The following is an 11016-nucleotide window of genomic DNA, read 5'->3' as shown; positions in this document are numbered from 1 at the left end:
TGCTATGAGTTGCAACAATAACAACATTCATAAGGGGATTGACTAGTCTCTCTATTACATTAGTTTTAAATTGAACAGATTAAGCAGTTATGAGGCCTGCAGAGCCTTGTACCACTTTCATGGTCAAGAAGGTTCCTTGACTCAGCATAATGGAGGTAGACTGTGTCTGAGTCACACATGCAGACTCCCTATTGTGGACAAAGAGCAATAGACCAAGTCAGAGGATGCAGTAGGGGCACTCTTTTCTTCCTCTCTCTCCTTTTCAGGCACTTTGACAGTCAAGATGCCGAGATAAACAAATCTCAGCCTGTTTGATCAAGGTAACCAGATTTATTTATAGACCTGTGTTCTCTTGGGCAAGCAGTGCCATGGGAAAGGTACTAATTTTTCTTCCCAGGAAATGACAAATTGACGTGTTCATGGAGATTCTGGATTTGGCTAAAACTTCAAGCGCTGTGATTATTAGCTGCCCAGAGCTCTTTTAAAAATAATTTATTATCTTAACGTTCTCTTTCTCCTCATTAGACTACTCTCACTCCTATTGGTCCTCTGGCTGGGCTCCATATTGGTTTGATGAATTCTAACACCTTATTCTGTTTAACCTGAAATTGATCTAGAGACTCAGAAGAGTGGCAATTATTTACTGTTTATACAACGACGACAAAAATACACAGAATAATAGTTTAGTCTTTTTGAGATTTAGAGTGTCTGGAAGTTTAAATAAGTAGCCAAGGAAGAAATGTTTTAGTTTAGACACTCCAAATATCAACTTCAAGTCTTATTTCACTCCAGGTAATATAAGGATACTGGATAAGAGACTGCAATCTAGGGGCCTGTAAAAAGGCTTGGGGATGGCCATATCTAGCCTTTACCAACTTTGCAAAGGGGAACTGTCTCCATCAACAGCATAAACAACACAAAACCAAGTCCCATGAGGTCAGACTTGTCCCCCATGCTTCTATATTTCTTTCTCCTCATCTCAACACCAATCTTACTGCTTTGCCATGTCCAACATCTGATATAGCAGCTCACAGATCACACAGATCCCCATGTTGGGAAATCAAGAGGTTATAATCCAGGTTAGAAGCAGAATATAATCAAGACAACTTCTGAAATAGGCTCACAGGCAGGAAACTCAGCCTTGGGCCTCACGGCTTTAGGTCAGTATCACAAAGTTCTCAATCCTGCCGATATTTGTTCCCCCTCCCCCCACCCCACGTTTTTACCCAACAAACTTAGGTCCAGGGTCTTAGCTTAACTCTGGTCTGTCCACGGGAGTCAGCAGTCCTCTCCATTTCATATCAGATCTCCGGTTCTCTGCTGTTGCTGCTGTGGCTGTTATGCTGTTCCTCTGGTCCTGAAGGGCCCTTGCTTGCTTTTCTTTGCTAGTGAGATTTTTTTCCCCTTCTGCTGCTGAATCTACAGCAGAATTCAATGGTGAGAGTAGCCAATCCCCTTGTGGATTGGTGAGAAAGCCAATCCCCTTGTGTATAGGCTAACAAACTGTCTTTGCACATTCCTGTCTCTACATGGCAAAGTCAAGCAATGGCTAGGAAAGCCATCTTGAATAAATTCCCAACTCCACAGAGTCCAACACCAGGCTTCCAACTCTATATTGTCACTTAATGTGATTCTGGGCACATTTCTTGACTTAAGCTTTTGTTCCCTTATCTGTAAAGTGGGAGAATTTGTATCTTTTGACTGATAAAAGAAAACTTCTACATCTCTGCTGGTTTAGTAGTAAGAAGCTGCATTGTAAGCCAAAGGCAAGCTGTTTGAATCCACCAGCTACTTGAATGGAGAAGGATGAATGATCTTTTCCTGTGGGATTCACTGACTCTGAAAACCCACTGGTGGTTCACTAGGGGTTGGATCCAACTTGATGGCAAACAACAACAACAGAATAAGACAAGGTAATTGTTCTGCTTGGATCCTAGAAGGAAAAAGGTCAATGAGAGCTTAAGCCTCCTCATTTGATGTGACGGCCTCAAGCTGGCCCGGGCAAGGCTGGCTCTGCTTTTATGGCCAGGAGAAGGTGGAGTTTGATTCTGTTCATATACTAGACATGCCATGGTTGTGGTTATATTAATTTCACAGTATCAGGACCCCATCCTCACCTCAGGCTCTTGCATGGGTGAGGGAAATTCCTGCCCTGAGGCTGAGTTCTGACCCAGGAGGATCCATGAACGTGTGCTGTCAACCTCATTTCCAATATAAATGGAATGATTTTTTTCTTTAAGTGTCAAGTGTTAAAGGATGCTTCATTCATTTTCATTATCCTTAATTTAGTATTATAACTGTTAAAAAAAGAAAAAAGGAAATATAGAAAGCCATCTTTACACAATCCTACTGCTCCTACGATCTGAATATTGCATTTTTCTCTGTTCCTTTCTGGTTCTTGCTCATATGGCTTCACAGTTTTTATATATAGTTGAAACTAAAGCAGAAATACTGTACTAGATTTCACTTTATCAGCTTTAGAAACAGCCCTTGTATACTTTCTGTTTTCCACATTTTAAGAAACATGTAGGGAAGGTGGTGGGTAGCCCATAGGGAATGTGCTATGAAACCAAAGGCTGTGCCTCTCTGGCGGTTTCAGTCCACCTGCAATTTCAAGGGAAAAAGATGGACAGTCTCCTTCTGTGAAATTCATGGGCTCAGGAGCTCAATGGAGTGTTAGCTATGAGTGGTGACAGTGAGCTTTTTGTTTGTTTTTGTTAAGCGCTTTGTAGACATTTTGTTTTCCAGCTCCAGAAGCGTGTAGAGGCTCCCATCCCGGTTGACCGGTCAGCCTGGCTCTGGAGAATGTGGGGCAGGCCATCCAGCATGACTTTGGTCTTTCTCTTCTGGATCCTTCTGCTGCGCTCAAAGCTGGACAGAAGCTGCAGTTTATTCACAAGGGACCCACTGAGATTACTTTGGTGGAATAGTAGCTTATCAAGTAGTACGTCTAAAAAGACGTGTCCTCTGTCAGATTGCCCTCCTCGTCTCCCATTATGACCCTCGTTCACTACCTACGGGAAAATCGAGAAGAATCCTGGCATTGCTTACCTTTCCATCATTTCAGAGATAGGTCTTTGTTTCATGTATCAAACTTGATTTTACTCTCTTCCCTTCAGTCTTATTCTTTGCCTTTCTCAGATCCTTCTGTAACTAAAAAACTGGCACCCAAATGTTTTCACTCTCAGCATTCAACTCACTTCTCGAAGGCTGTTCCAATTCGTATGGACTCGCCATTGGGTTTCCACAATCTTAATGAGAAGAGATTGCCCAACTTTCTCCCTCCGGAGCTGCATCAACACCCTGCAATTGCAAACACTTGGATTTCCTTGTTGGCCTCTTCCACGGAGAAGAAACAGACTGTAGTCTTTTTCTGTATTTGGAAATAAGGGTCACCCTACCATTGTGATGGTGGCTCCCAGCAAGTACCCACTAGATAGCAGAGGGAGTTTGGGCCTCTTGAGAAAATTGAGGAAGGTACTAGGGTTAAAGGTGACAGATATAGAGTGACTCTTGATCAAAATAAGGAGTTAATGGCCTCCCTTTCCTGTTGAGGAGGAAAGGGAAGTACTAGGAGGGCAAAAAACTAACAATTGGTTGAACAAAGTCAAGTTTCTGGACTCTGAGTGAAGCTCAGTAGACAAAGTTTTACCTATGGCTTCCTACAATTGCTCCTGTCTGTCCCCAAGGAGGTTGCTATGATGGTTATCAACCCAAGAGCTCGGAGTGGTAGTTTTGGATTTTTGTTGGCCTAGACTATTTCCAGTTTGCCTTGTTGTAGCACTACTATCAATAGTACTCTCCTCACTCTAAAAAAAAAAAATCAGAAATAAATTGCCATCTTGATATGGCCACTCTAGATTTTGAAGACCCACATACACTTCTAGGACTTTTTAAGATTGACTGAAAGCACTTCTACATTTGAAGGGAAAATCTACCAGCCTGAAGTTTGGAATCAAGGAGGAGACTGTCACAGTAGTGTCAAGCCTGGAAGATCAGTATCTTCTCTCAGCCCCTATGGGAACAGTAGGAGCATCTGGGGTCTTTAGCAACATCAAGATGATGATGTTGATTGCCATGGAGTCAAGCATGACTTACAGTGATCCTATGAACAAAATATCAGAAGCCTTTCTATAACTATAGTAAGTTATCAAAGTTCATAAAGTTTCCAGAGGAATGTTGTTTAGGAAGTGGATGCCACTCCTGCTTCCAAACCTGTCTTAATCCGGGAGCTCCACCAAACACTGTCCACCGTGGATAACGATTATGACATTTGACACCACAGTGGCAGAAGATTCAGCAGTACAACAACGCTAGGTTTTCTCAGTGCAGCAAGTTGACAGAATAGTGCTGTACCACTTAGAAGAATGTTCCTCCAAAACATAACAATTGACTTTTAAATACAAAGGTCCTCCACGAGGTCTTGTGGACTCTAAACAAGAGGCTTAAATAAAAAGCAACCAATATGTTGTTCTTGTTGTTGTTATGTGCCATCGATAGATGGAGAAAAAAAATGCAAACAACAGTTTTGTCTTACTTGGATCCACAATCAATACCCTTGGTACCAGCAGTTAGATCAGGAGAAGTATTGCATTGGGAAAGTCTGCTGTCAGGGACCACTCCAAAGAACTGAGGAGCAATGAGGTTAGTTAAGACTAAAGTGCACTACTTTGATTCTTCTAGTAGCTGGTGTGTCCTTCATTAACAAGGCTATTAATAAAATAAGAAATCAGGTTAAGAAGTTTGGTGACCCAGTCAAGACCATAATGCATGTCTCCTATTCTTTCTACTGCAAAACATTCTCTCTCACGATCTGCTTCCTCCTTTCTTCCCTAATCTCACCTGGCCTTTATTTCTGCTTGCATCACTCCCCTTGGCTCTCATTGGCTTTTCCAAATCAGGGGCAACACAAAACAGTCCTTACAGTACAAGAATGCTGCTTCATCAAGGAAACTGGGAGGACAAGCAGCTGCAGACACAGTTGGTGCCTTCAAGGCCTTCAGGCAGCGTCCAGCTCTATTGCTGATGGTACATGTTTTCGAGGCGGCAATACCTATCCTTCTGTAGCCACATTAAGCAAGCAGAGGAACGGTCAGCTGCTGGCGGCTGGCGTGGGGCTCTGGAAGCCATTTGTCAGGCACAGCAAGTTTTCCCACCCCATATCCACGACTCAGCATCTGCAAAGCACACTTCAACTCCCTTACCCACACTTTAAAAATGTGCCCTTTAAAATATCTCCCCAAGAACTAGGAAGTGCCTCCTTTGACCGTGTCTGCTGACACAGTTTTTGATTTGGGAATGAGGGCGAAGAGTTGTGTGGAAGCATCACTCTGGATGTCAGAGTCTCCTTGGAAGACTCCTAATTAAGGACTCAGAATGATTGACACGTGGTGGAAGCTCGAGAAAAGCACATTTGACATGCAGCAGAAGTCAGTGTCTGAGTTGAAAAAAAAGTTGACAATTGGAGACCTTGAAAAGCCTTTGCAGGTAATACTATTATTTTGTTCCTCAGCTATAGATTTCTAAAAAGACTGAAATGGCTGCTGAATTAACCGAGAACTGGTATACTTTGACCCTCCTAAATGGGTTTAACTTGGAAGTGAGCTTATTATTTCCAATTTGATAGAATTTATTTTCTGTACTGTGAAGAATGTCCTGCTAAAGTCATCTTGGAATGTATTAATTTAGGGTTAGGCATCTGTGAGCAGAGAAGTCTGGCTTATCGCTGAGGGTGATACAAACATAGCAGGAATGCAGCACCCAATTAAACGAGAAGATGAAGAAAGTAGCACATAGAACATTCCTCCTGTGTTCTGTATTTATACATCCTGTATCCTACTTCACTAGCTCCGGATTACTCCCTCCCCCCTTAAAATGACTATGTAACTCTATTTACACAGTAACTGCTTTGTTCTCAGCTTAATACTCATGAGATCAAAGTAATTAACCAGTCAGTTAACCAAGCCTTGGTTACTGCATCTGTATAATGAATGTAATGACAATCGTAACCAATGAGAAGGTTATTGTTGTTGTTGTTATGTGCCAGCGAACCGCCTCGACTCATAGCGACTCTATGTACAACAGCCCTAAACCCTGCTCTATCTTGTGTCAACCTTATTGTCTGGCATACCTACTCCCATTACCCCAGTCACTGAATGAATCCATCTCATAGAGGGTCTTCCTCTATGAAAATACATAAGAAGAACTTAGCACAATCCTTGACACATTTGAAATGATCAATTAATGTTACAACTACTTTTTGTGGGTGCTCACGTAGTACAATGAGGTGACCTGGTAAGGTGCTCAGAGGGCAGATCTCCAAGGAGAGGGGATCCTTTTCTTCAGCTGTTGTTTCTCTTGCTACCACAAGGTGTCACTGGTGGTCTCACAGGCCAGTGCAGTTCTCTCTGGCTTTAGTGGGAGAAGACAGACTTGAGGTTTGGCAATAGCATTCGAGGGCTAGAGAATAGGGTGAAACCTTGCTTTCCTGTTGATACATTCAGCTATAGTTGTTTATGCCTCTTTAGGCCTGGGATCCAGGTACTACAGTTGTTTTGCAGCCCTATCCAAAAAGAGCTTTCTGTATTGATGGAAGAAGTTGATAGGTGAGGAGTTGTATATGGCAGCCATTAGACTATTGAGCACTAGAAACTTAGCTAGTGAGAGTAAAGAATTGTATTTTAAGTATAATTTAATCTTAATTCATGAAAAACAGTTAAAGACTACAGCCTTCAATATTAACTACATATCAACATAAAGCAAAAATTCTTACCACTGGGCCAATAGGAAATATTATATAGGTGGAGAAAAAAAAATTGAGGTCAACAATCAAGACATCAAATAAGTGTTGCATTGCGAAGATCCGCTGTCAAGGACCTCTCCCAAGTGTTAAAGAGCAATGGTGTCTGCTTAAAGACTAAGGTGTGCCTGATATAAGCCATAATCTTTTCAATTACTTAGCTTGCATCTGAAAGTTGGGCAATGAATGAGGATGACCAAAGAAAAAATGATGCCTTTGAATTGTGGTATTGAAGAAAAGTACTGAATATCCCACAGACTGCCAAAAGAATAAACAAATCTGTCTTGGAGGAAGTGCAATCAGAGTGCTCCTTAGAGGTAAGGATGGTGAAACTTCATTTCAAATACTTAGGGCATGTTGTCTTGAAGGAACAATCCTTAGAAAAGAAATATTATTATGTGTAAAATGGTGCAACTGCTATGGGAAAGCAGTATTACACTTTCTAAAAAAGTTGGAAATAGAAATAGCATTTGACCCAGTAATTCCATTACTGGAAATATACGCTAAAGAAACCAGAACTGCCACCCAAGCAGATAAAGGCAAACCCATGTTTACTGCTGCTTTGTTCACAATAGTAAAGAGTTGGAAACAACTCAAGTGCCCATCAACAAACAAATGTATAGAGAAACTGTGGTATATTCACACAATGGAATATTATGCAGCACCGAAAAAACAAAGAACTCGTGAACTATTATACAAAATGAGTGACATTATGGAGGACATTATGCTGAGTGAAATATCTCAGTCACAAAAATACAAATACTGCATAATACCACTGTTATAAAACAGGACTGACATGGGGGTTGGAGAAAACCTAAGAGGAGACAAAAAATGTAGATAGCATTGAAATAGATGAGGGAGAGAACTGTATAAAAGGAATATATGATTAGGTACTGGCATGACAAGAGTCTAGAATAAGAGCTGCATAATAAAGTGGTCTTGGATGGGGGCACTGTGTAACAATGAAAGAATTTTTTTTCCAAAGAAAAAAGTGAACTGTGGGGGAGAGGGGCCAGGGAAGAAAATGTGCAACAGTGAATGAATGGAAATCCAAGTTCTTTATAAACTTTAATTAAAATATCAATTTTTTAAAAAAATAAAGCTTTCCTAATGCCTGCAGCAGTATTCTGCAGCGCTAACTCCCTGTGCCCTTGGTACAACACAGCCACCTTGTCACGTAATACCACAGAGCCACTAGCCTGTGACAATAGAGGGTAGGGTGAAGCCATGCCCAGCACCTAAAACGGTGCCTGACATGTGGATGAATGGATGAATGAAGGAATAAGTGTGCTACATATTCTCAAAGCTAAAAGAGAGCCCCTCCCCCCCAAATAAAAGGAAAAAAAAAAAGACATTATGCTGGAAAAGGTGGAGGATCAGAAGAAGAGAGAAAGACTCTCAACAAGATGGATTGGTGCCCTGACAGGATCAACGAGCTCAAGCATATCCGAGATCATGTGGATGGATCAGGTTAGGGCAGGCTCAGATCTGCTGTTCATAAGGTCACTATGAGTGTCAGTTGACTGATGACATGTAACAACAACAGTGACTATAAAATATTCCAACTTTACGGTCACAGCTGTCTCAGCTCAAAACACCCAAACACCTACCCACTTAGATGTTATTTGACGTCATGTGTTCAGTAAGCCAGGTGGAAAAGTCAGACGAGCTCTAAGAGTCAGTTACATGCTATGCTCAGTCTCTATCAAGACCAACGATTCTGCTCATGTTCTTTGTGTTGCTCTTTGGAAGTGCTATAGTTTATGCTTCAAAATATCTGGCAAAGGGGTCAAAAGAACAGAATAGGTGAACTGCCCAATGATGTCGCTAGCCCAGCCTTCCTCTGTAGGACATTACCAGATCGCTTTCTCTCAGCATCTCCTGGTCACCCTGTCCAGCTATCAAGACTGGAGGAAGTGCCTCTTGTCTCTATCTTTTTTTTTTCCTTTAGCAGTCTTTATGGTCTCCTACTTTGCATGACCCAGGGTTCTGCATGAAAGAACAGAGGGGGAGCCAGGTAGGGCGTAGAAACGTTGAACTGACACACAGTGGAGGAGGTGGGGCGGGTTGGGTCTGACCAGGCCCCAGCCTCCCTGGGAATCCTGAAAGGACAGGTGTACCCATCTGCCCAAAGGACGGAGGCTGATGGGAGGTCCTACGTCAAGTACCAGGTAATTGGCAAGAACCACGTGGCAGTGCCCACACACTTCTTCAAGGTGCTCATCTTGGAGGCAGCAGGTGGACAAATCGAGCTTCATTCCTATGTGATGCCCAATGCTCCTGTAGACGAGGCAATCCTGCTGGAGCGCTTCCTGGTACCCATTGAGAGCATTGAGCGTGCCTCAGGGCTGCTCTTCGTGCCCAACATCTTGGCACGAGCAGGCAACGTCAAGGCCATCACTGCTGGCAGCAAGTAGGGCAGTGGCCCCATTAGACTCTGTTTATGAAACTCAGTGGTATTAAAGATGATTATTTTTGAAGACAAGTCTTTGAGGCATCTGTCCCAGGTGACTTCCATCGGCTGCTTCTTCACCAAGGCTGCTTTGATGTCTTGCTAGAACCTTTAGCCAGGCCGGGCACCTGCCTGGGTCAGGCTGGGCTGTAGGGCAGCCAAGGAGACGAGGATGGCTTCCTCGGTGCGGATGGTAGGGCTGCCCTGGTTGGGGCAGGTGTTGACATACAGGTCGAAGAGGACACTGGGTTCAGCCACTTCCAGGTTGGGGTCAGCATCCACTCCAGATTCTAGTCCCTGGAGGCCCCCAAACACCACAAGGGCATGTCTGAAGTTGGGGAGCTGGGCGGAAGCCACATCTGAGCCTCGGTCTGACGTGCCAATGGTCAGGTCATACCCATCCTTGAAGGGTGCCTCAGCAAACACAGCACTGAGGCAGGAGGCCAGTCCGACAGTGTAGCCCCAGTAGAGAGCAGCTTTAGTACGAGGGTCCTGAGATGACACCACTCTCCCACAGTAGGTCTTGCTTTCTGGGAGCTGCTGCTTGTTCAAGCGCACGGTTACTCGAAGTCCAGGCTCCAAGTTCTTGTCAATCTTCACCTCCTTCTTCATGCCACAGTTGACAAAGGAGCCATGACCCGGCCGGGTGGGCCGATCCAGCACGATGCCCTCCCGGAACTCTGATTCCTCATCCTGTTGCATGTGGTGAGGGCTGTCCAGGGGGTTCAGCAACCCTGCAAACTGGAGATCCTGGTGTTTAGGGAAGAACGCCTTTCTTAGGTACTGTGGGCACTCCAGGTACTGCAGGATGCGGGCCAGCTGTACGTACGCCTGCCCCTTCTTGCCAACTCCCATGAATTCCCCCTCCACAGACTTGGCATCTCTGCCCTCTTCATCGAACACCACAATCTCATCCACGCAGAAGATGGCACAAGCTCGGGCAATCTGGCCAGCCAGGTAGGTTCGCAGCTCAGGTGACTGCGCGTTGTCCAGGATGGAACCAGGTAGGGCCACACTCAGGGTGTAAGGCCGCCCTCCATTCTCCCTCTGCAGAGCTGCCTCCTCTTCCTCCTGGAGCTTTGCCTGTTCCTCTTGTGCTCGCTGCCGCTCAAGTTTTTTCATCAGCTTCAGGTCTTTCCACTTTTTTTTCTCCTCTTTTATCTATTTCCTCCACTCAATCCTCTGGTCATGTTCACCCGGGCCGTGCGGCCGCTTTCCTGCAACATCCGCCATGTTTCTTAGCACAAGCAAGCAATCTCTTGTCTCTATCTTAATGTCCCCAGTTTCCTGTTAAAAGATTCCTGCAGTTGAAAATCCAAGACACTCAGAGACAATAAGAAAAATAAAACCACCCAAGGTAGGTAGGTTTTTGTAGGTCTTGGCTGTTCAGGCACATTATTATGATTTCACTTATAGTTTATAACAACACTGTGAGGAAATTACTCATCTTAGCCCAAGTGTTTGTGAAAGCAGAAGCTGATGCAGAGTCTCATGTGTAAACAGTTTATTTGGTAATGAAATTAGAGAAAGCACGTATAAGGAAAAGGGGGGGGTGAAGAGAGAAGGAAAGACAGCAGTGGTAATCTGGTAAATATTTATCAGTTAGCTTTCTGGAAAAAGAAAACAAACTAACAAAACAACCACTACCTTGACTTGTGGCATTCCATTTCCTGTGATAGCCATACTCCTCCCATGACCAATTTCAGTATGCTATCACTGAACGTGGAGCTGGCAAGAGATGTATACTGTTGACTATTGTGAGCCT

General features: G+C 43.8%; 1 pseudogene; it reads right to left on the bottom strand.

Annotated features, from left to right (window-relative positions):
• Nucleotides 1-9362: 9362 nt before the first annotated feature.
• Nucleotides 9363-10484, bottom strand: LOC102862300 (annotated as a pseudogene).
• Nucleotides 10485-11016: the final 532 nt, after the last annotated feature.

The sequence above is a fragment of the Elephantulus edwardii genome, unplaced genomic scaffold, assembly GCF_000299155.1.
Source record: "Elephantulus edwardii isolate Elephantulus edwardi_28Jun2011 unplaced genomic scaffold, EleEdw1.0 scaffold00104, whole genome shotgun sequence".
Lineage (NCBI taxonomy): Eukaryota > Metazoa > Chordata > Mammalia > Macroscelidea > Macroscelididae > Elephantulus > Elephantulus edwardii.
The sequence above is the reverse complement of the archived record's forward strand: the minus strand, read 5'-3'. Positions and strand labels throughout refer to the sequence as shown.